Source organism: Mustela nigripes, chromosome 6 (assembly GCF_022355385.1).
Source record: "Mustela nigripes isolate SB6536 chromosome 6, MUSNIG.SB6536, whole genome shotgun sequence".
In the NCBI taxonomy this organism is placed as follows: Eukaryota; Metazoa; Chordata; class Mammalia; order Carnivora; family Mustelidae; genus Mustela; species Mustela nigripes.
In genome coordinates this window covers 8,492,581-8,515,440 of record NC_081562.1, presented here as the reverse complement: position 1 = coordinate 8,515,440, position 22,860 = coordinate 8,492,581, and the positions used below count along the sequence as shown (strand labels likewise).

The 22,860-nt window shown below is 43.4% G+C and overlaps 1 protein-coding gene and 1 long non-coding RNA gene across 3 annotated transcripts in view; one reads left to right on the top strand and one right to left on the bottom strand.

Annotated features, from left to right (window-relative positions):
- GRAP2 (GRB2 related adaptor protein 2) overlaps positions 1-22,860 on the top strand; it is a 62,456-nt gene that overhangs the window by 2,625 nt on the left and 36,971 nt on the right. Inside the window, exon 1 of one of the 2 annotated variants that reach the window (XM_059401963.1) lies at positions 21,252-21,423. The exons of the other annotated variant lie outside the window; for it this stretch is intronic. The gene's annotated coding sequence lies outside the window, so the exon portion shown is untranslated. Of the gene's footprint in view, positions 1-21,251; positions 21,424-22,860 lie in introns of those variants that run through there. 2 annotated transcript variants of the gene reach the window in all.
- Positions 1,873-22,272, bottom strand: LOC132019202 (uncharacterized). The gene is made up of 3 exons (XR_009404718.1): positions 21,760-22,272; positions 12,115-12,222; positions 1,873-2,408 (listed from the first exon to the last, which is right to left on the bottom strand). It is a non-coding gene; the product is annotated as an uncharacterized LOC132019202 (long non-coding RNA).

The following is a 22,860-nucleotide window of genomic DNA, read 5'->3' as shown; positions in this document are numbered from 1 at the left end:
TGAATACCTCTATACTCACCTGCTAGGTTCATGAACCTTTATGTTTCTGCCATATTTGTTCCATCTTTGTGTATTTCTTTCTGAACTACTTGTAAGTTACAGACAAAGTGACACTTTGTTCCTAAATGATTGGGTACACATCTAAGAATGGGGGCATTCTCCTACAACACCATAACAATATCATTACACCTAAGAAGACAGGCAGTAATTCTTTAGCATGATCTAATATTTAGACCATATCTAAACTTCACCACCTGACCTCCAAAGCTGTCTATACCTTTAAAGAAAAAAAAGTAGGGTCTAATTTTTATAAAGAAAAACACATTTTTACATTTGGGCTTTATGTCTTTTTATTGTCATTGGATTTTTTTTTTATTTTTTAAAGATTTTATTTATTTGACATACAGAGATCACAAGTAGGCAGAGAGGCAGGCAGAGAGTAAAGGAGGGGAAGCAGGCTCCCCATGGAGCAGAGAGCCCAATGTGGGGCTCCATCCCAGGACTCTGAGATCATGACCTGAGCCAAAGGCAGAGGCTTAACCCACTGAGCCACCCAGGCGCCCCTGTCATTGGATTTTTTAAAGGGTTAGGCCAGTTATCTTGAAGGATGTCCCATGTTCTGGATTTGTTGTTGCCTCATGGTGTCATTTAATTTGCTCGTCTACCCCCTGTATTTCCTATAAATGCCCACGTCTGGCCTATGCATTGATTAGATTTCGACTGAATGTCTTTTATAAGGTGCTCCATATCGCATCTCATCAGGAAGCACAAAATGCCAGGTTGTCGCTCTATTTGTGACTCTCAGTTTGATCGTGGCTCGCAGTAGTGCTCTCACTCCAGGGAGCTCTCATTGTAAAAGTACTTTTTCCGCTTTTGCAGTTAACAAGTTCTCCGAGGGGGTGACGCTTCGATACTGGTAGTATCTTACTTCCCAACAAATGTCACCTAATGGCTTTAGGTGATAATCCTTGCCAAAATCGACTGCTCCACTGGGGATCATATACATTTTTAATGCACTTTGAAGTAACATTTATTGAGTGCTTGCTATGGGTTTGCGGCCAGTCCTCCAGCTACTAACTGGGCCAGATGGGACAAGTTAGTCTTTCTGTGCCTTAGTTTCTTAAGCTACAAAAACGAGGGTAATAATGGTACCTATCTTATCGTACTGTTTTAGAGACTCAATAGAGTTGACCCTTGAACAACATGAGTTTGTTTGTGCACATCCACCTACACTCAGATTTTTTCCTATAAATACAGTGCAGTACTGTAAGTATATCTTCCTTATGATTTTCTCTTTAAAAAATATTTATTTATTTGAGGGGCTCAGTGGGTTAAAGCCTTTGCCTTCGGCTCGGATCATGATCCCAGGGTCCTGGGATCAAGCCCCGAATTGGGCTCTCTGCTCAGCAGGGAGTCTGCTTCCCTTCTCTCTCTCTGCCTGCCTCTCTGCCTACTTGTGATCTCTGTCTATCAAATAAATAAATAAAATCTTTAAAAATTTTTATTTATTTGAGAGAGAGAATGCGAGCAAGCATGAAAGGGGGAAGGTCAGAGGGAGAAGCAGGCTCTCCTCTGAGCAGGGAGCCCACTGTGGGTCTCTATCCCAGGACCCTGGGATCATGACCTGAACTGAAGGCAGACATCTAACCCACTAAGCCACCCAGATGTCCCTTTCCTTATGACTCTCTCTTTTTTTAAGATTTTTATTTATTTATTTGACACACAGAGATCGCTAGTAGGCAGAGAGGCAGGCAGAGAGAGAGGAGGAAGCAGGCTCCCTGCTGAGCAGAGAGCCCGATGCGGGGCTCGATCCCACGACCCTGAGATCATGACCCGAGCCGAAGGCAGAGGCTTAACCCACTGAGCCACCCAGGCGCCCCTCCTTGTGATTTCCTTAATAATATTTTCTTCCCTCTAGCTTATTTCATTGTAAGAAGACAGTGTATAATACACAGAACATGCAAAAGTGGTGTTAATCGAGTGTTCATGTTATTGGTACGGCTTCTGGTCCACAGTTGTCTACTGGTAGTTAAGTTTGGGGACAGTCAAAAGTCACACACAGATTTTCGACTGAACAGGAGGTAGGGGTGGAGGGCAGTGGCCCAACCTGCACCTTATTCAAGGTGCAACTGTAATTTATACATGTAAAGTCCCTAAAATGGTGTCTGTTAGTGTTGCTTGCCCAGCATGGGTCTATTCCTTTATAGGTATGAACTCATTTGCTTTTCATAAAGACCCAAAGAACTAAGGGCTATGTTATCCTTCTTTTGCAAGTGAGGAAGCACAGGTGCAGAGAGGGTAAGAAACTGACACAAGGTCACTTAATTAGTATGTGGTAGAGTCCGGATTTGAACCCAGGAAGTCTGACTGCAGAGTGTTCTCTCCGAAGACTGGAACCTGTAAGGAACCTGTAAGGAGAGATGACAGAAATGGAACTGAATGGGAAGCAGTAACGGGACCTCACGCCACCACCACCCAGGTTTTAAGTTACTCTAAGTTATTGAAAGTCTGGGACTGTTGCAACCAAAGCAGATTTTAGGTTTTATTCATCGGAATGATAGCACTACATTAAGCACAGATGAGTGCACTTACCAGATTTATATAGCTTAAGGCTCTGTATGAGGAACTTTAAACAAAAGATATCACTGGGACCTGAAAAATACAGAACTATGAAGGAAAAGGAAGGAAGCTAACACAAAGGAATAATACAAGAGGGGAATTATGAGTCCTCAGGGCCGTGGGGCAGGAGATGATATTTTGATATAGTCAAGAGAGGAAAAAAAATCCCTCTCATTTTTCACATTCCTGTACTTTAAGATTTTACCACTTAAACACAGGAGTATAGCCATTGTCAGATTTGTAAAAGACCCCACTGGATTTCTCAGTGGGACAGTAGATGAGTCTCGTAAGTAGGTGACTTCCCTGGTTGGTTATCTCAGACCTTCAGATAGTCCAGAAGTCAGTCTCTGCTTCGGAAACATAGAACTCTATACAGAAAAGGCTTTGCAAACCGGTATCCTACCCTACCCCTTTATTAGCATTACAAAAGCTTTCCGGGGCTGTCTTACCCACTCCCTTAAATGCTGTTACAGAAAGCTCTCAAGTGTAATTTTCTAAACAGAACTAAAAATAAATGAGAAAAAAAAATCCAACATTAATAATGTTTTTATGCACTTCGAACACAGTCATTGCTAAATCGGTTCTGCCTTTTTATGTTTTTTAATGAAAAGCAGCCTAATTGATCAATTGGTCATAAATAATACTTTTTCATTTGTTTTTCTCCACACCGCTCAGCCTTCTAGAACCATGGGCATAATGTGGAAGCCTACAAATGGCTTATGATTTGTGTCTTTTGTCTAGTGCTTTATGGGTAAATATTGGAAACCAAGTGCTGAGAACTCAGTAGGAACTCAGTAAATAATAAGTAAATAGTTTTCTTGTTAAATATGACTTTAAAGAAAGCTCTTTTAGATAACCAAAAAATATTACTAGGGAAGTACACAAGCAGGAAAATAAAAACCTTGGTTGATTTGTAATCTGAAATTTCTTTTCGTCATTCTATAGGCCATAGATTTTTAGTCTTTCATGGAGCAAAATGGGAAGTTAGATTAGCTCCCCTCCCCCAAATAGATTGATGTTCTAAAAACACAGATTATTGAATCAGTAAAGCTAGCAAGAAAATCTCAGACCTACATTCAATACACAAAAATAGTTATATTTTAATACATCAACCTTTTAAGTTGATCATAAAGATGTTGATATCCATAGTACATAGCCACCCATTTAGGCAGCTGATGAAAGCTCTAGAAACTCCCCAGAGGAAGAAAAGTGCGCCTAGATAGCACTCATCCACATACACCTTTATGCAGAATTTCCAGTGGTCCATGAATCCTGTGGAGTCTACCCGTGTATCCTCAACAGAAAGAATTTCCTTTATCTGAAGTTATTTCACCCTGAGCCTTGTAAAGGTTTTCAAAAGAGTTTTCACACACGATCTCATTTGATCTTTGAGGTAGACACACTACATATTTTACCTCTCGTGTTGCAGTGTGGGAAAAACCAAAGCTTAAGAAGTTAGGTAAATTTTTCAAGGTCATTTTGCTAACGTCCTCCAAGACTTAAGACCAAGGTTGTGAAGTTGATACTCAGAGCTCCTTCTGCTACACTAGTCTGGGCACTACATTCTGAAGAAGCAGGAATCCTTGATGAGCTTCTGGAAATCCGAATTCTGGCTTTCCTGGAAACTTCCTGCGTGACTCCAAACAAGACATTGTAACCTCTCTGGGCCTCAGTTTCCTTCTCAGTCAAGTGAGAGGTTAGACCATAGGTGCTCTGAAGCCATTTTAGTTCTGTTGCAAATTACTTAATCCCACTGGGTCTGAGAATAGAGGGAAATGACCTTTTCTGTAATAAAGGACAAGACCTTTTACCCTTCCCTGTAGGTCATAAAAGCTGGTGTCCAATTTGTGATCGGTTCCTTTGCGATGCCCAAATCCCCTTAGAAGCTATAAACGTAATAGTGCTTTTGTGGGCTGCTTGTGTGTCATTCTGCTGTTTGCTTCATTTTCCTGCAGGGCTGACTGCCTCACCATGATTTTGCTCTCTGTGCTCGGCATCAGACAGACCTACCACGATTATTTATTATCCCTCTTGGGTAGTTCAGAGTATAATATGGAAATAAATAAAGATGATGGACTTATTTGGGGCTGATAAACCTTATCCTTCTATAAAGGTTATTCCTCTTGAAGGACCTAAACCTTCCATCCCGATTTTTCATTATTGAATTATTTCCTTTAATGTCCCTGAAATGTGCTTGGAAACCGGGAGACTCGTAAGAGGGCCTACAAGCGCTGAGCACAGAAAACCCTAAACAAGAAAGGACGTGACCGAGCCCTTCACTTTGGGAGCTACCTGGGGAATCTTTGGGTCAGTATAATTAGAAGAATTTGTATTCGCATTTGTTTCAGATTTATTAAAATAGTCTGTAACATATGCTGCCAAATACACAAAATCCATGAGGTAGCCCCAGCTTAGCTCTGAGTCTCTCTGGGAAGCTAAAACAGGCAGAAAAATTCTCATGCTCTGTATGTCAGTTGCCAGATAGAACCCCAGATCCAAAGATCTGCCCGGATGGCAGGAGCCACATTATTCTTGGCCTTTGGACCAGTCTGAGCCAAAGAGTATTGGCAGGGACAGGCTGGCTACCTCCATAATCGGGAAGGTTGCCACAGATCTTTATTTGTGATCAATAGCGAGAGATATGAAATTGGGGGCCCTGGTTTTCAGCCCTTTTTGTCTGTGAATTTTCCAAATGAACTTCAGGCCATCAAATGGAGCCATAACAATTTCTTGCAGAGAAGCGTGTAATTTGCTCAGTCCCGTGTCAGGTCATTGACTGTGGGAAGAAATACTGTCCACTGATGAGAACGACAGAGCATGAACTTTACTCCTATGTTCCGTGCTCTTTCCTTAGCCTCGTGGATGACTTAGTGGGCTCCCTTCCCTCCTCTGTCTTTGAGTGGGACAATGCCATTCTTTAACCTGCTATGCAGGACCCTTGAGAAGAAACATCCATTGTTACAAGAATTTTAGACCTTTGATAAATAGAACGATGTAATATCTCATTTATATTTATAAAATGAATAATATGGTGCTTTCTTATTTAGCCAACCCTATTTTGTGACATTTCTATCTCTTAGACTAATATTGTTAAGTAGACTACTAATTCACTTCATCAACTAGATCCTGACTGGACACTGGTTCCCCGTAAATAATCCGAATAAACAAAGAGGGAGAAAGTGTGGAGACCAAAAAATCCCCTAGCTGGAGAGTGATTCCCAAGACCTGGAACAAGGTAGATGGAGCTCTTCCATAGTAAACTTCGTTGTTCTGTTTTGTTTTATTTTAAAATGCAAGATGTAGGGAAAAGCAAGATTTATTACACAGCCAACATTGTCAGCTCAAATTATCTCATAAAATGAAGGGTCAGTTAGGTGCTATTATCATCAAGAGAGCTCGCTATAATGCTCTGTCATATAGATGCTATAAAAAATTACCCGTCTGGTTACTTTGATTTATTTTGGGGGCTACCGTCAGCAGACACCCCCTCAATCTCTAACTCACAGTATGCAGATACATTGAGAACACTTAGGGTAATAAAAACAAAACCAAATGGATCCTTTCCCCTAAGGAACATACAAGCTATTAGGGGAACTGGACAGATGAAAACTTCAGTGCACAACTTGTGCCAAGGGGATTAACAGAGCAAGTGGAGCAAAGAGGGCTTCCTGGAGGAGGTGCCACTGCAGGGGAGGGAGGTGGCTAAACAGAGAGACATAACTACATCCACAAATTCGCATCTTCCACGGAAATCATAGGAGGAATAGAGTCTTCTTCACTGATGATCCATTTATTTTGCAGATGATAGGAGTTGAGAAGTCTCCATGAATTATTTTTCCTTGAGGAGCCAGAAATTAAAGTTCTGCTGCTGGAAACTCTCCCTTAAGCTCTTTTCCCAGATTGCCTGCTCTTCTCTCACTTCCAGTTACGTCCCTCTCTGTCTTCTTCTTCAAGCTTAAATAGCCTTGGTTCTTTTAACTACTCTCCTAAGATGGGGTTTTGGCTGCTGTCATCATTTTAAGTGCTCACTTCCGACAGACTCCAGTTTAAAGTCCTGCCTGGGGCGCCTGGGTCGCTCAGTGGGTTAAGCCGCTGCCTTCGGCTCAGGTCATGATCTCAGGGTCCTGGGATCGAGTCCCGCATCGGGCTCTCTGCTCAGCAGGGAGCCTGCTTCCCTCTCTCTGCCTGCCTCTCTGCCTACTTGTGATTTCTCTGTCAAATAAATAAATAAATCTTAAAAAAAATAAATAAATAAAGTCCTGCCTGGATGGTGGTTCCCAGAATGGGACAGAGTTCTCCAGGAGCCCTCTGACAAATGAAGAGTGCCATGGAGTCGTTGTCTCCCTTCCTCTATGCCTTATATTTCTATTAATATGGCCCAAGATTGCATTGGCCTTTTTGGCATTCATGTCACAAGGCTGACTCATACCGAAATTGTGGTCAGCTGAAACCCGTGAGTTCCCATGCCTGACTACTAAGCCAGATCTTCCTTATTCTGTACTTACACTCTTGATTTAAAAACAAACAAAAAACTCTGGGCACAGGTTTAAATGTAGAGAAATTTATCCCTATCATACTAAGCCGTATTGTAACAGCCTATCAAAATACTTCCAAGCAGGGTGCCTGAGTAGGTAGGCCCGTAGGTGTCTGCTTTCAGCTCAGGTCATGATCCCAGGGTTCTGGGATTGAGTCCCATGTCGAGGTCCCTGCTCTGGGGGAGCCTGCTTCTCCCTCTCCCTCGGCCTGCCACTCTGCCTACTTGTTTTCTCTCTCTCTCTCTCTGTTAAATAAATAAATTAATCAATTAAAAATTTAAATAAATAAATATCTTTAAAAAAATAATTCAAAGCTAGTGTATTAGTTCTCCCTCCTAGCAGGTGAGTATTTATTTGCTGCTGAGGGCACGGTTAGTCTCATGCTGGATCCCTCTGGAAGATCAGGGTCAGGACTTAATTATCTCCCTCCTATCAGTAAATTTTCTGCAAGCCTGGACATATCTCCATCTCTAGACAAACCAGCGATCCTCCATCTTTCTGGCTATAAAATAAGAACACATGTGAGTGGCCCTTTCCTTCCCAAGGATACGCAACAATGAGTCAGATGTCTGCAGACTCCAAGTAAAAGTTACTCAGAGACACTATTAAGTGAAAAGAGGAAATTTTATTTCAGGCTGTCAGCAGCTTTTGGAAGATTTGATTATGCTTACCACTGTCCGTTATAATAAATAGCATCCATTTTTGCAACTGTTTTAAGCTGTAGCTGAGTGATCTGATTTGGGCTTAGAGTAGCATCACGTGATGTCAGTACAATTTCAGTGCCTGATTTGTAATTTGAGTAAACATGAACACGTATATCTGTTTCATTGCAAAGCCTCAGTTAAAGTGATTCTTCTCTCTCCTTCCCCTCCCCCACTGGCATCTTCAGCCCTGGCCTCTTCCGTTAGTAGAATAAGGACTACAAAGACCTTGAAGTTTAGGTTTCTGTCAGATCTTTAGAAACCCCTAAAAGTCTTGCCAAAGTAGCTTAGCGGTTCATAGGTTTTCTTTCCCAGCCAAAGCAGAGAACTCAGGGCTAATCTGTATAACTTTTATAACTTTAAGCTAATAGAAACGTCGTATTTCAAAACCCATTCTTGTGAGCAGTTTTGTTCTTATAGAAAGGTTCAGGGAGCATCCATGTTTTCCTAATCTGTCATTCAGAGGCAAATTTGAATGTTGCTCTCATGACCTTGTAATCCTTAAGATTCACAGATGTCCACACCACCACCACCACCACCACCCCCCCCCCCCGCCACGCCATCCCAGTGATTTTGATCTAGGGCCTCCCTACCCAGCTTCAATCACCAGTCCAGCTGATACCACTCGGGGAACCTATTACAAATGAGGATCTCAGACCTTGCCTCAAACCTAATGAATTAGAATCTGAACTTTCAAAAGATCACCCTGGTAATTTTTATGCACACAAAAATATGAGAAGAACCGACCTAGGGTACAAGGTTTCGCACCACATTACCCAGTGTCCATCTTGTGTCGTGATACAATTCTAAAATTCCACTTGGTGTTGATTAAGAGTTTAGAGTTGTTAGTTAAACTTTTACCAGATTTAAATACTTTATATACATCTAGCTATTTCTCAAAATATATATAACCGGCTTTAAAATACTCTTGACTTTCTGAGTTCTTGTAGAACAGGGAGAGATTTGACATCCGCCCCCTGCCAGGGACATTTGGCGATGCCTGGAGACATTTTTAGTTGTCACAATTGGGGGTGAGGGGGCTGCTACTAGCATTGGGTGGGTGAAGGCCAGCAATGCTGCTAAGGACCCTGCAATGCACAGGACGGCCCCCACCCAGCTCCAAATGTCAATAGTAATAATGTTGAGAAACCCTGTTACAGAGGTATATAGTTTGTAGAGAAAGATTCAGATGTGCAACTGTACATTATAGAACACCATAAGCAAGTGGAGCCTTGTGGCATGTCATGATATGACCAAAGAACAGATAGGCTGGCAGTGGCCCAATGATGGTGGGAGGGATGTGGAAGGAAGGCAGTGGGGGATCCAGCCACAAGCTAGAGGAGACATCTAGGACAGACGATCACGTTGCTCTGTGCACAAAGATAGTCAACTTTACATAACAGGGATGAGATTCAGAGACTAGACCCTAGGTATGAACTGGGGCTTGGGGTGGGATGGGGGGAGAATGGGCCAGAGACACAAAGCTTCAGTCCTAGAGCAGATGCTAGATATGATCCCAAAATCATGTTGGGCTTGGAAAACAAGAAAGGCTTTCAGGTGTTAGCCTGAGAGTACGCAGTGGATTTCAGGTAAATCCAGTAAAACAAAGGCTTAGGAGTAAGACAAAATCCCGTTTGTTGGAACTGGACATCTCTGAGCCAGGGCAGCAGTGGGGGTGACCTGATATGATCTAGCCAAGTATTCAGCCACAGCGAATGTCTTAAATCCCTCCCAAACGAGAGAAGGGTTAGTGCAGAGTCTACAGTATCGTTGACTTGCAGGAAGGGGTCACGTGCTTTCAGCTATGGAGAAAGGTAGGCAAGAATCGAACAAGGTCCTGACCCTGGCTGGTGAAAAATCCTGGGGTCAGTACTGGGATAGAGCTTATGATGTTCTTGGGTCATTTCCTTGCTTTACCGAACTTCAATCATTTCAGAAAGATTGTCTACTTTACAACTGTAAAATTTCCAGGGAAAGATTTCTTTAAAGATTGTGTTGATGCCTTATAATGCATCTAAGTCGAGCCTTCTTCCCCGTTCCTAACCCCAAATCCTCTTCCTGGGAAGTCAGCTGGCTTCCTTTCATCCCACCAGGGAGGCTACGTGCTTTCTAACATAAGGTGATACTCAACAACCTCAGTTGCATCCGGAATGGCCACGCCCAGCCTTCCCCTTTTTGGGGCAGAGGATCTCAATTGCATTTGCACAGCCCCAACCTCTTCATCCCTTTGGTATTCTCTGACCGTCTCCAGGTCCTGCCTGCTTGTGTGAGTCACCACCAAAATGTATTTATTAAACAAACACTGTGTGTTGACTGCCCTTTTGACAATGAAGGGCAGAGAAGAGATAATGTATAAGAATAGGCATGGTTTTGTTGGTCTCTGTTCATCTCTCTTTTCTCTCTCTCCAAGGAGTTGTTGATCTTTGCTGAGTTCATAGTCCAGTTGGAGAGACAGTCCATTGTCACATTTTGGTTGTCCCACAAATGCTTTCACTGCGACCGTCACCTAAGGACAATAGAGTACACTATCCTAGGAAACAGCTCTGATGTGAACTTAGCTGTAAATAAAAGTGGGATAAATGCATTTGCTCAGTTCCAGAGATGGCATTATACTGCCATGTGGATTTTGTTTCAAATGAGCTGCAGAACAAAATTCTTCTCTACGAAAAGGGATTTAGTCAACTGAATTCACTCACTTTGCTGCAACTGGATTAATTTCATTTCACATCATGTCTCTAAGGAGAAAAGTAAACTGATTTGCATCAGGCTAAATGGATATGTTGATGTATCTGAAGTCAGTAAGGCTTATTCCAACTAGATTACAACAATCACGGTGTCCTGGCTGTTTTAGCTTCTATGAAGTAGTTGCAAAAGTGCACCGATTCGGTATGTGAAAAGCAGCTTATAAAGTTACCATAGATGGAGATGTTGCAGAAGAAGAGAGAGCATAGATGTGTCAAATGTGATGAGCGTTCCTCCCTTCCCCCAGATTGAACCACTCTCTCACTCCTCAGTGTTATAAAAAAAAATATTCATTTTATTCTGTAGCCATGTTCTAAAAGTCACCACTTTATATTTTTGAATTGTGCTGCCTGCTGGAACTGCTCAAGATACAGACCCAACCCACTTAGGGCTGAACAGATATCAACTCTGGGCTTGCTGAGTGCCCAGCACCGTGCTAAGTACCACCATCTTCCCCCACCCTGCTCCCGCCATGGACCACCACCCTGCGCTTAATCCGTTCTTCTACCTTCTGCATCACTCTCGTTTCCAGAACCACAATCCTCCCTCTGTGACAATCACTGTCTATCTCGGGACCCTCTCCTTCATTACTCCCAAATTGCTGCCTTTATCCTGGTGTGCACTTCTAACACAATAAGGCTGCTAGTGGAAATTTTTCTGAGTTCTACAGCTGGTAGTTCCTGTAAGTAGTAGTTACTTTCAAAGTAACTTGAAAGAAATAACTTGAGGAGATGAGCCTATGGTGTTACGGGGTGGTTATATGGATCTAATGTCATCATGTGTATAGAGAAAGGCATTTATAAATTGTTAACATGCTCCCCAAAGGTAAATTATGACTGCTTTACATGATTTTGAGGTTTAAAAAGCAGCTGGATTATATATAAAAATTCAGTAAGACTTAGTGGCAATTCGGTAGTTGAGAAAGGAAATGAGAGAAATTAGGACATTGACACCCCACCCCCCACCGCCATCAATAAGCTAGAGGCACTCAACATTTTTTTTTTTTTTTCAAATTAATAGCCAAAGCATACCCTTTTCATTGAGAACATACACTCGGTTACAAGGACCGGAGTCTGCTCAACATTCTGGAACAAGGCCTTCCCTCTTGCTCGAGCTACCCCAGCCCCCACATAGCCACCTTCCTAAATCCAAGCCAACCTTGAGGGGTTAGCCCCAAACAGAATTAATCTTTTTCTCCCCGGGCACTCCTGTCAGCCTTATGTTAGAATTATTTATGTGGGCATCGATCCCCTCAAATGGACTGTGAGGTGCCGAAAGGCAGGAGCCCTGCTAGCATCTGCCAGACCCTCCCCTCCCCCACCAGTAACAGCTCCTGGTGGAGTGGCCAGAAGATAGAAGAGAATTCCAGCCGGTAATGACCTCCAAAAAGGTTCTATCCCCAGAGGCTGGCCTCAGACACAGAAAGGTTTTTATTTGAGCAACTTTTGGACCCCTCTGACATGGAACAGGGTTTGTTACAAAGACTCATAAAAATTCTATGAGTGGTGGGTACGTACAGGCATTTTCTTCTTCTTTGTACTTTTCCGTACGTTTGAAAATCCTCTTTAAAGGTTACTGAGTTCAGTCCCTTTTATTGTCACTTGATTTTCAGCTCAGAAGTTTCCCTGTAATTTAAATTATAGAAGTCATTCTTCATGTTCCCTGCTTAGTTGTGTTTTCTCTCCGGAACGTGGTCCCCCTAAAATGGTTACTTCTTAGACTGGCGCTTCACACAACGCCAGATTGCATCACACCCTTATTGAAAGGACCTCCTTGTGCAGAGTGGGGGGCTCTTGGAGGATGAGAAACACCACTTTTTAGCACATGGGGGAAAAAATCCTTGAGCTGTTTTGTTATTTTAATACTTTATCTTTGGCAGAGCAGAAAGTCTTTTTTAGGAATCCTCTCTAAAACGATTAGCCATCTGACTATTGCCAAGCAAATAATAGGTGCTCAATAAATATCTTAAAAATAGATTAAATTACTAGGCCCTTCTAAGTGAAAGATAACGTGAGTCATTTAAAACAGAAAGCGATGGGTATAGTTTCCAACTGCTCCCCTTTTGAGCGCATTAGAAATCATAGAAAAATGGGAAGAGGTGGGAAAGTTCTGACACTGTTAGAGAAACTGCATTCATGAGAGCAGATTGTAATTTTGTGTACAGTGGTTTGATGAACAATTATTCGAGAGATTTACTGTCACCACAGTCTAAAGCCATGTTGTTACCGTAATAGAAGACTGGCCCGGGGGCCTCATCTGATACCTATAACTCTCTAGCATCTCCTCTGCTTTTTCATCAGCAAGTTCACATCCATCCCCCACCCCCAAACTCTGTGCTGCAGTCTTGGCACAGATCCCTAACCTAAACTCCAGCCAATTCCTTAACAACACACTTTCTCCCCTTCACCTGCCATTGCTTCTTGTTCTCAGACACTGCTCCCTGAAATCAGGGGCTTTCGGTGAGTTAAAAAGGGAAATATAGAATTACCTAGCTCTACCAGTATTTTAAGTGTTCTTGTAGACTTAATGAGAGCTCTTGTACAAAACCACTCGAACTCTTTCTTAAGATATGCTCATTTTTTTTTCTCTGTTTGATTGAACTGTTGACCTTCTAGATAAAGGACTAGTTATTACCTCAAGTATGTTTGGAACTATTCTTGCCCTAACCATTCTAAAATGTAATTAGCATTAAGACATTACTGTAGGAGCCCATCCCCTTGGGTTGGGATCTCATTAGACAGCACAAACCGAACAGAATATTGTACATGGTCCACACTCAGAGAAAAAAAATCTCTAAGAAAAATCTGTGGCACTGGGGGTAAAGTTAAAACTGGTGATTTCGTGAGCCCTCTTTTGCTCATTTATTTGATTTGTCTGAGGATCCAAACAGAACAAGGATTGTGGTTCTTCTGTTTAAAAAATGAAAGCAACTCTTTTCTCAGAACTCTGCTTAGGCAATGTGGCTGTTCTCACAGCTCCAGGTCAACAAATACCTAAATAATCCATTTTAGAGCTCTAGCTCGTCCCCCTAAGAAACGCATCTCATTTTAAGGCATGACGTGACTTACCTTGGGAGCAACAGAGATGATAGAGAATGAATATTCTCCAGGAGGTAGTGAACCAAGGTGGGGAAAACCGAGGCCCAAGCAGGTGTAATATAACTCATGGTTTATTCATGCTCCTCCTTGAACATACCCCATCCCTTCCACTGTAGAAAAAGCCTTTCATTTTTTGAGTTGAAACCCATTTAAGGCTTCCTGCTCATTTATTTCAATATGTGTTCCTAACTCTTGGACCAGTGCCAACCGTTATGAAACCTCCGATGAATAATAAGGAAGCTCTTCATTCCTGGGGGTCCCAAAGGTTATCATTTCTAGTTCATCGCAGGGCCCTTTGGATGCCCCAGTCGAGCCCTAAATGCTTGGAACCTTCAGGAGAAAGCGTGCCTGATTCTGCCATTCACCTCCTTTATAAGTTTATAATGTGTTTGAATGTGCAGAGATATGTCATGTAAACAGTAATTTCTCATTATTATCACAACATTTTTCCTTAATTGCAAAACTATATCTGACCCAAATTTATTCTTGTCATGGCTTGTGTGCACAAGCAGAGTCTCGTTTGCCTCTACAATATATTAATAATGTATTAATTAGCTTCCCAGTGCTGCCCAAACAAGGCACAGAAAGGATTTATCTAAATCATAAAACATGAAATGAAGCTAACACTTTGTTAATTATATTTTAAGGGCAGTCTCGGCGTTAGGTAGCAGAATGAAATCTAGGTCAAATTTTTGAGGGGAATTAACAGAAAACAGCACTCAATTAAGAAAACATTTGTTTAGCACCTACTGTGTTCAAATTCTGAGAGGCAAAATAGGCCAAGACAAATACAGTTGGCCCATTTAGTTCTAGAGTCATAGTTGAAAGGCAATAAAGGGAAAGGTAATATAAGTATTTTGATTTAGTGTTAATTAGCTTAAATATATTAGATTGAACCATTTGAAACTGACTATATCCGACCATTTTTCACCAAAGGAAGTGGCAATTTCATATGATTCAATCTAATATCAATGTACTCTTAACCTGTACCAGCTCCTAAAACACTATCTTGTTCATTTTCTTTCCATTTTCTTAAGTTTTTCATTTCAGATTTAAGCTGTCATTATTCAAAAATCAATACAAGGTAAATACAGATCAGAGATTTTACTCCCATTTTTTATATTTATTTTTGTAAACTCAAAAGTAACATATACTTAGCAGATCTGAAATGTTTGATTATATTAGATACTTTTCTTTATTTGGTTGAGAGTCATGGACCTTGCTACCTGTTCCTCAATTCCTCAAAAATCAATTTTTCATGCCATTTCCATTGTGATATTCATGCAAAACCATCATCTCTGTTCCCTTCTTTTCTGCAGAGATAACTGTTTGGTTGCCCAACACTTTGCTTGTTTGAAATATTTCTCTATAGGAGATTAAATCTAACACCTAATCTGCCCCCAAATTACAGGTTTCTGAGAAGTCAGAGCAGGTTACCATACATGTATTCCACTAAATCCATTCCTTTAATTCTTTCAACATTTAACAAATAGTTAAGCACCTATTTTGCATAAGCATTGGAGTTGGTCCTCTGCTAAGTAAGCGGCTGTATGAACAAAGATGTGTGCATTATATAAATACAAATTTCATGCTACCTAAATACCAGGCACTGCTCCAAGCACTTGACCCGTATCAATCTATTTAACTGTGCCCAATGGTGTAGGTGCCATTGTCCTTTCCATTTTAAAGATGAGGAAACTCAGACCGGAAAGGTTAAGTGAGCTTCTAGAACCCAAAAGTTTAACCAAAGGCACCAATAATCTATCTAGTCATTGTGGGGGACCCGGTGTTAAAAAGAAAGTGTCTCTCGCAGACTATACCAACTCAGGCTGACTTGTGTATGTCAGAAAACATTGTCCCCCTGGTCTCCTTCAGGCTCAGGACACCAAAACACGCCTCCTTGAGGCCCTCAGGACACACTCGCTGACCTACACATTCTTGCAGAGTCACATCTTAACCCGAATCTTATCGCAATGCTGCCGAAGGCCGGGCACTATCAAGAAAATGTTCACTCATCTTCTTCCCGTTAGGCCCCATGTGTGAACACTGATAGCAGATCTAAATTCGAAGAAAATCAACAGAAGTCATCTCAGTCAACCTGAAAAGTGTAGTGACTCATTCACACCCTTTCACAGGGCTCCTACTGGGCTGCCCTGCTTCCCCGGAACCAGCCTCCAGGTCTCCTGCAGCACGGGGCCTGATCACTCTCTCCTCCAAGGACCACATGAGCCTTGACTTCCTGGTGTTAGGCCTCGGAGCTGCTCAGCCAGCTGCCCCTGCTCTGTGCTGCTGACGACCCCACTGCTTCTGTCCCCGGGGCAGGCTGAACAAGGTTGCCTTGGAAAAAAAATAACAGGGAAGAAGATGCTGACTTTTCAGCCCCGAGAGTATATTCCTTCACTCTGGAGCTAAAATCATAACATCTAAATGTGACTCGACTTGCGTCTGCTCCTATAAACCGTGTGTGCAGGCTGCCGAAAACAATACAGAACCACTCAACATCTCATTAGAAAGACAAGAGCTGGTGAGCCAACTCACTAGAACAAAGAAAAGAAAAGCAGGTTTTCGAATTTCACCATGCACATATGCACGCACGTGTGCACACACATGCACACGCGTTGATGTAGTAAAGCCCATGAGATGGTCAAGTGGCCCTGACCGTGAAGGGCAGTTACGTATTCAAGGATTTTCTTGTGCAAATTTAAGTGAGCCACAGGAGCTTAACTGAGCTAAGCTTCAGGTCTCCACGGTGAGAGGACGGTCTGGTTTCTATGTCTGCCTCTAGTAAAGCCATGAGCAGAGTACGCTAGAGCAAGGACTCAGGGGCCAGACAGCCCTGGCTGGGATCTCAGCTCCACCAACACCCGCTGTGCGACCCTGGGGAGAACTCCTTAACCATCAGTAATGATGCCTCCACTTCCTCGCCTGTAAAACAGGAGTTAATACAACTGAAATTGTAAAACCTACACGGGTTTGTCATAAGGTTGGGGGAAAGTAACACATGAGGAGAGGTTTAGAACAGTACCTGGCTCTGAGTAAGCCCTCCTCACATGCCAGTTATTTGTAAGAGTAACTTGAAATGAGTTCCTGTAACCCACTTGAAATTGAGTTCCTTTTTTTTTTTTAACTTAAATTTTATAGTGCTGTGATCTCCTTTTTTTTTTTTTTTTTTCTTTTGTGTGCATGCAGATGGAGGGTGTTTAGTCGTCCTTGGAATACAATCTTTCCTTTCATTAAGACCCATTATTAAAGTCTCTTCAAGTTTCTCTCCTGCAGTAAATGATCCAGATTACTTAATTGTTCTGCTTTACATGCTTTAATCATTTATTTGAACTTCTCAACCGTCCAGAGTTAGTACTCACAGAAATATCATCTAGGAAACCTTGATTTTGAAATTCCTTATCATCTGCAGTCCATGAGCTCAAATGTTTAAAATCCATTGTTTGGAGTTCTTTACTGTATTGGCCAGCTGGCTTTCCTCCGCTACTCTGCTACAGTGCCCTCGTTTCTGACTTCATAGCTTAGCATAAGCCAAAACAGAGGAGACCATAGGTCATTCATTCATTCATTCATTCATCCAGTATTAATCAGGGGCCTACTACGGGCCAGGCACTGTGCAGTGTGATAAAATTACAAACAAGACACTCCCTACTTGGAGGAGTGTAGCTTGGGAAGGAAGACATAGAAGTAAACAAACCACTGCAGAAGTCTTCCAGGAGATGCTTTCCTTGACTTGAGAAGGTACCAGGATATCCTTGGGACAGAAGAGAGGGAGCACATAGCTCTACTTGGTGGATCTGGGAAGGTTACACAGAGAGGGTAACTTTGGAGCCATATTAACGGGCGGCAAGGATCAGAGAGAAGGAGGAGGAGTCTTCAAGGAAGAAGGAACACCTAGTAACAATATGCACATCACATCGCCAGAGAACCTTCCATGGGGCTGTTATGACTGGGCCCTCAGGTCTAGGAAAAATTCAGAGATATGAGGCTGCAGAAAGTCAGCAGGGAATGTCAATGTCACATGTAAAGAGCAATATATATATTCTTTTCTAGTTATTTTTTAAATACCCCTTCATGTGTATGACATATGAGTCAAATAATATTCATGGAGGAGTCTCCATATTTTTAAGATTTTATTTATTTATTTGACACAGAGATAGAGCTCACAAGCAGGGGAGCAGCAGGCAGAGGGAGAAGCAGATTCCCCACTGAGCAGGGAGCCTGCCGCAGGGCTCGATCCCAAAACCCCGGGATCATGACCTGAACCAAAGGCAGACACTTAACCGACTGAGATACCCACATGTCCCTTCATTTTTAATTTTCTAGAAATTGATTTTTCAAGTACAATAGGATGTACTTCATTTCCATATTTATGCCTGACACAATATTTATCTACTGATTTGTTTACTTATTTACTAGCTCTCTCCCTTTGATCGGCTGTCTCCCTCCGCTAGCAGGTAGTCTCCACGAGGTCAGGGACTTTGCCTCTTTTGTTCATGTCTGCATCCCCAGCACCTAAAATGGTGTTTGACTCATGATAGGTTCTCAATAAATATTTGTGGAGTAAATGAAGAAATTTCCTTGTGGGTGAAAAGAAACAATCATACCCTTTACTAATGGGGGAGGGGGGGAAGGAAAGAAAGAAACCTGGACTTAAAACAGTTTTTCATGAACAGATCCAATTTGCAAAAATGGAACTAAAGTTTAAAAGCTATTTTTCTTCTTGAAGCTCTGCTTCTGGGAGAATCACAGCTGCCAGCTTCGGTGGTGGTTTTCACTGCCCAGTTCCAAATTCTGCACAGTTGTACATATTGGCAGGGCTCAGCTTCCTTAAATGCTCTCGGATCAGTAAGGAAATGGTGATTTTCCTTATTGATTTAATACCAGTTCCTCTTCTGTGAGAAAGCCCGTGCGCTGCCCAGTGGAACATACAATAAAAACCGAACACTGGGGGCCATACATTAAGTAAGTCACTCATGTTCCTCTTCAGTCGTGTGATGTTAAACCATTTCTACTTTTGAGCTGGAGCGTTCAATCATTCTTCCCTTTAAATTTAGCAGAGTGAGGGACGCCTGGGTGGCTCAGTTGGTTAAGCAGCTGCCTTCGGCTCAGGTCATGATCCCAGGGGCCTGGGATCGAGTCCCGCATCGGGCTCCTTGCTCGGTGGGGAGCCTGCTTCTCCCTCTGCCTCTGCCTGCCATTCTGTCTGCCTGTGCTCGCTCTCTCTCTCTCTCTGATAAATAAATAAAATCTTTAAAAATAAATAAATAAATAAATTTAGCAGAGTGATTATTCCTCCTGGTGGAGCGTACCTGTGCTCCTTTCGATCTGCACAATAGCTCATTCCCGGATGAACTTTAAGCTCTGAGGGAACGCCTCTAAAATACTGTTTATGAATCGTCGGAGAAATGTTTCACATCCTTTTTACTCTAAAATGGTTGTAGCAGACCACTCTCTCCAACGTTTCCATTTTCCAAGAAGACAGAAAAAGGACTTTGGGCCACAGGGCTGTGATGACACAGTAATAATTCTACTTGCCGTGGATTTTACTCAGTGGCCTCCTGGAGGCTGCAATGGAGGAAAGCCATTGTCAGCAATTATTTACCATGAGCAGGGTACTGAGTTCAGTCCGTAGACTGCGAGGAGGAGGGAGGCTTGGTACCTATCCTCTGGAGCTTACAAATTACCTGGGGAAGTAAGACATAAACCACAAAGTGAAATTAATGGTCACTAATGAACAACACCGTATGGACCACACAGGATGCCAAAGAGGACAGGGCAGCCAGACGGTGTTCCTAGAAGAAATGGTCTTGAATTTGAGTTGGACCTTTAGCGGGGGGGCTGGAGGGAGAAAAAGCAGAGCCGGAGGAATCTCCATGGACGCCGTTACCCAGGGTCCCACCTGGCTGAGGCGGAAGTTGCGGCTGGTAGGGTAGGGGGTAGATTGAGGGTGGCCTCGAATGTCGTTCTAGGAATTTAGTGCCTGATTCTATACGTGAAGAGGAATCAGTCAGGGTTTTTGAGCAGAAAGGATATAAGCTCAGCAGTGCTTTAGAGAGATGTAATCAAGCAGCAATCCGTGCTATGAATTTAATTGGGGGCTCTTCAGAACTCAGATAATGAGACCCTGACCCAGGCTGGGGACAGTAGGATATTTCCATCATGCAGCACATTCTCGTGAAGACTGCTTAGGGGCGTCTGCTGAGCTGCACTCAACATGCCTGCCCATCTCTGTGCCTTAAGACAGTGGTGCTGGGGTACTGTGTGCTGCTGGGAAGTGGGCTTGTGACTTCAGAGCCCCGTGGTCCACACAGGGTACAGGCCCAGCTGTGATCTGCACACGAACCTCAGAGACTCAGGCAACTTACCCTCTAGAAGCTTGTAAGAGCCCAAGAGTCCGTGCCCTCAGTGCAGAAGGCAGCCCTTGCTCGGGTTCACATAGCTCATCAGTGACAGGTGCAGTGACTTACGGCCCGTGGGCAGTGCTTCCAAAGCAGGTTCAAATTCTGCTTTGCTGAGTGCATGGACGAATTCTGACACAATCCAGAAGAATTTTAGTCCTGAGGTAGTTGAAGCTCCTTTCTTTACTCGCCCCAGGCCCTACTGGCCAGAGCCAGTCCCCTGTCTGAGCCCCCACTTCTTTTTTGTTAACTCCTGGCCTCAGTGCTTTCCTCAAACACCCTCGGGCTTCTAGACCTCCTCTGCTTACTCCTTGCTGTTTCTTGCGTCCTGCCTCAATTATGCTGTCTCCTTTGGAACACTTTACAGTGCCAGCCCAGGTGTCACCACCTTTAGGAGACCCTCTACACTACACACATCATGGCCTCAGCCCCTTCCTAGGTAGACTAAGGTCTCCCTCCTCAGCCATGCCACCTTGCACAGGGCTCTCTCCATGATGTCTTATCATCGCCTGTTTATGAGCTTGTCTCCCACCCTTCAACTGTGAGCTCCCTGAGGGCAGGGACCGTGGGTGTGCGTCCCTGGACACGTAGCATCTAGCACATTCTAAGCCACACACTGGCACATACCAGGTATTCACACGTCTGATGAATGAATGAGTGACATTTGCCTTCTTGATGCGTTCATTTATTTAACAGACATTTATTAAGCAACTACGTATGATCAGCACTGTGGTAGTCGCATTTACATGTCAAAATATACCAAGGCCCTCAAGTTCCAAATTATGTGTGCATCAGTCATGCGCATGGAATGTTAACATGCACACGCAGTGGAGACCGCATCCGCATCTACAAATACGAAGCTAGCAAATGCAGGAAACTGCGTGCCAGATGTCCCTGAAATTTGCAAAGAACCAAGCACCAAAAATGACAGCTAGCTCCATAAGGCCCGTAAGAGAAAAAGAGAAAAACGTAAAAGAACAAAAGAACCTCCAGCAGAAGGAAGTGGCTATGGTTTCTTTTCTTTTTTTTTTTTTTCCCTCTATGCCCTAGAGCTGGGGGTGGGGAAGATTTAGAAAAGCATTCTATGCTGGGCAGTTTCCTCTAAGTCTGAGTTCCTCAAGGGCTGACTCTTAGGAGCTGTTAGGAAAATCCATTGCCATGCAGGAGTCGGGGGACTGTTTTTTCATTCCACCGGAAATTGTTAATGGGGACTGCCTTAGTGGCCCCTTATTGCTTTGCCTGTTAGAGAGACAGCAGGTTCACCCAAGCAATTCTGGAGCTCTGATCACTGCCAATTAGGGGAGCATTGTCTGGCTGCCACAATCAAGTGAGTATAAATATATTTATTGTGATTGGAAGGGGGAAGGGAGACAACAGAAGCTGCCACCCCTTGCCTCGCTCCCGGCCTGGATCAGACTGAGACTTTCTGTCCCCTGGTGCCCAGGAAGTGGTCACTGGCTCTCTGAAGTGGAATGAACAGCTGAGCATGCAAGCTGAGAACTGGTTTTCCGGGAAGGGGCCTTCCTTGTCTCTCTCTTTTTTTTTTTTAAATTGCTTCTTCTCCCCTTTTTCTCAGTTGCTTCCGTGGAAGCTGAAGAGAGGAGAAACCAGACGCCACGGCAATCACATTTTAATTCTGCCTTGCTTCCCCCACTTAGCTTACCTGCAGCTCCGGGATCGCAGGCAGGACTCACACTCCCCTTGCTGCCTGGCCGAGTGTTCGAGTCTGTCTGGCACGGGATTTATTTCCTTGTCGGCTGGGGAACTTTTGTGGGCATATCTGTGATGCGTCTCAGAGCTGGGGTTGAACGACCTCGATAAAAATAGTTTTCTGCAGCGGACTGATAGGGGAGGGATTTCTCACATTGAAACGGCTAGAAAGGGAGGCACATTTAGTCACATCTGGTGGCGTTCTTGTCTGACTGGAGAGCGGGGTCTGTGTAAGCATCTGCCCAGATCTGAAAATGCAGGCTGCCTCTAGTCAGCCCCAAACAAATGGTTGGGTCGGACACAGACGGCCAAAACACACTGTCACGGTACAGGTCGGCAGCAGAACAGATCTCGGGGCTGAATTTTGAACTCTGGTCCACGCAGGGCCAGTCCATCAAACACAGGATGGGTTTTCTCACCCTTGACCCTTGGCTAACCGGCCTGATAGAGCTGAGCTGATTTTGGCTCTTTCCCTCCACTCTCATCCTGTAAGGGCTGCTCGGTCACAGCACCTGGGGGGCAGGAGACCCTTCCCCATGGCTACGACCGAGTCAGGAGTCCCCTTCCCCCTTCCCTGGGTCCTGTTCCTTTCAGGCTCTAGTTTGTCTTCCCGACTGCGAATTGCCCCCAGCCTGCCTTCTCCAACTGGACAGAAGCTGTTTTATTACTGGTAGCACAGATATGGTACGTGACACTATAAGGGAAAAGTATAGATACACAAAATACATTTCGAGAGATCACTCAGCCTGAAGGCATCTGAGCACCCTGATCCAGCCTCTTCCTGCTAAATTGTTCCTTCCTCAGCTGCTCAGAAATTGTCAAGGCCAATTGTTAAATTCCTCTCACCCAGCTACCAGAAAGGAGTATTTTGCTGAATTTTCAGGTCTTAATGGAATATACACTTCATTTTTCTGTTTTCCACCTCTTGCCAGATATATCGTTTTTTGAGAACTAGAGCTCATTTATCTCCAAGGGAGAAAAAAAAAGTCATTCCATATTTACTGGTTAACAAATTACCACTTAGAGGAAAAAAAAAAAAGAGAAACTCTCACTG